At 34.4% G+C, this 2,778-nt stretch overlaps 1 long non-coding RNA gene across 1 annotated transcript; it reads left to right on the top strand.

Moving 5' to 3' along the window:
- The first annotated feature begins 1,873 nt into the window (after window positions 1–1,873).
- LOC122135909 lies at window positions 1,874–2,509 on the top strand. Its single transcript, XR_006153766.1, has 2 exons — window positions 1,874–2,049; window positions 2,343–2,509. It is a non-coding gene; the product is annotated as an uncharacterized LOC122135909 (long non-coding RNA).
- The last annotated feature ends 269 nt before the right edge of the window (window positions 2,510–2,778 follow it).

The raw sequence follows: 2,778 nt of genomic DNA, 5'->3' as shown, positions 1-2,778 counted from the left end.
TAGTGTATGTGTTACATGTAACCTCGTTCAGCCACGAGTTGGCAGCATAAGACCGCTGAGCGTCAGCTGAATCCTGAACCCACCTACTTTCGGTTTAGCTTCACACTGACTTCCTCTATGGTTTCTGTCCTCGCTTGGCCTCTGAGGCGTGTTCCTTGAATACTTTTTAAGAAAAGACGCATGAAAGTGTACTTTGAATGAAAATGTCGGCTCTGCAATACTTGACGGCCGTCGTCTGTTTCGTGTTCATCATACCATCAGAGCTGCTTCAATCAAAGTTACTCGATATTTCACTCAACATTTTCTCCATGACGGGGCGGCGACCGCTATTAGCTAACGTTAGTTCAAAGCCGTTTAGTTTTAAAATATATTATAATAGTGTGTATAATTTACAAATACCAAGTGACTGCGGTGTATTGAAGGTGATTATATCTACGACAGTCTTTGTCCTGGCCTAGTTTTGTGTAGCTTAAATTCATTAGCAGCAGGCCAAGGCCTACCCCGCAACAAAAGGGTGTGACTTTAGTTTATAGGTCAGATGTTTATGCTTTGATTATTTTATTATAATATGATACTACTAACAGTCATGGTTATGTGTTTGATTATATTTGTGCGGTATGTATATGACATATTGTGTCTAAATAGCGTACATTATCGGGTACTTTCTGTTGCCGTGCTTTCCGGAAGCTATATATATATATATTTATTTATTTTTTTATTTTTTTGCGTTTTATTTTTTTCTCTTTCAGAAACAAACTTATACATAGATACTTAACATCAAGCAACAACATAAAAAGGGAGATACATATAAACAGATATATACATCATGGATGCTAAAAAATGAAATTTTACAAATGAATTTTTTTAATATGAAGGATGTTTTTATAAATTTTTTGTTCCTAGTGATTGAACTAAAATATTTTAAGTTCTTTACAGAAACACTTAAAGGAGGGAGTAATGGACATTATTTTTGCTTTATGTACATGGAACTTCCCAAGAAGAGGTATCCAAATTCAAAGTGTTATCAGCTATAACTGAGCCATTATAACAATTCAAAAAAAGGATGTATAGATTCATCTATTTTTAATTATTTTATAAAAATATATCAAAAAACCAGCATGGGTACCTGCTTCCAAAAGTCTTCAGAATATTTGCAGTTACAAAATAAGTATTAGCCAGGAGTGTTTCATTTCCTAAATTACAAGAGAACATTTTGGTTGAGACATCTTTTCTAAACTTGTTAATAAATGTGTTACAAGGATAGTATCAGTATACAGTATCTTAAAATGTATTATTTCATTTGCCTTATTTGGCAGTAAAAGTTTATTAGTTGCCGACCATATTTTCTCTCAGGGGTAAATAGCTGACATCACGCGTAAGACGTTTTTCTAATATGTGTGAGTTATTACACTGGTCATCCATGATATTAATTACCTCCAATAACAAGATTTGGAATTGGCTCGGACAGCTGACTTATAACTGAGATGTACTTTCTAAGGGTAAAAAAGCAATTTAGGGGAAATGCTTTTCACAACCAAATTATAATCTCTACAGGAAGATTCAATCCCTGAAAAAGAAACCAATTGATAAGTATAAATCTCACCGTTAATATTTAATAAGTCTGAAATAAATATAATTCCCTTACCAAACCGGAAGCTATGAGTAACTATTATACAGAAATTTGCTTGTTGAATGTTGACTAACATATTCTTTCATTTCACAAACTAGGTGAAGATGTAAGAAAATGTATTTGGTGAAGTTGGTGTGGTAAGAAGTGTCTTTTAGGCCGACCAGCTTACCTCCTCCTGTCAGCAGCATCATATGGAAACAAAGAAAGAGTGTTGACAATGTTTGTCAAAGAAAGCAAGATTGGATGGGATGCTGAAGATGGTTTTGACATCCCGAATCCGAGATTCAAAGGCATCACAACTCTTGATGAGAAAACTGGAAAAATCACTATAACTAAATTAAAATTCGAACATAGTGGACTTTACACCATCGACATCAGCAGTAAAGAGCAGGAACAGAGATTCACCTTGGAAGTTTTGGGTGAGTGGATGTAATTTAAAAGCTTTACACTGATGCATTTACACTGATTAACACAGATAGTGTGTGTGATTCTAATATCACCATACATGGTACACCTCAAATAAACAATATAGTTTGTCATTTGTAAGTGATAGTTTGTGTTAGTGCCACAGCATTATTCTCTGGTGCCATCATATTGTACTCTAACAAGACTTCTTTAAAGTTAGCGTAGTTGTTTTACATTTCTTTTTTCTTCTTTTTTTTTTTTTCTGTGGACTGGAACTTAATATGTTTTTTCTTTGTTTCTTTCACAGCGCTGCTCCCCAAACCTGTGATAAAAATAGAGAAGATTGATATTAACCCTAATGCTGTGTATTTAAAATGTGAGTACAGTGAAAAGATCATCTGGAAGAATTCTGCTGGAGAAACACTGAAGGGCACAATCCAGAGTCCGAAAGGAGAACTTATCACAGTTGAAAAATCCAGATATCTTCTACATGCACACTCAAGAATGCGGTGAGTGAGAGCACCAGTGATCCGGTCTATAAAGGAGAGACCTGAGAAGGTAAGTATCATTTGGTAAAATCACTGAGTGTTAGATTAGTTTTTACTTTAAGGGATATACTGGTAGAAATTTTATTTATTAATCACTTACCCCATATTTATTGACCTGCAAAAAGCTTAGTTCATCTTCAGAGAACATAATTTAAGATATTTTTGGATGAAAACCGGGAGCCTATTGGCGATAGT

This window comes from Cyprinus carpio, chromosome B1, assembly GCF_018340385.1.
Source record: "Cyprinus carpio isolate SPL01 chromosome B1, ASM1834038v1, whole genome shotgun sequence".
NCBI classification, from domain to species: Eukaryota; Metazoa; Chordata; class Actinopteri; order Cypriniformes; family Cyprinidae; genus Cyprinus; species Cyprinus carpio.
Note: the sequence above shows the minus strand (reverse complement) of the source record. Positions and strands in the feature narration are given on the sequence as shown.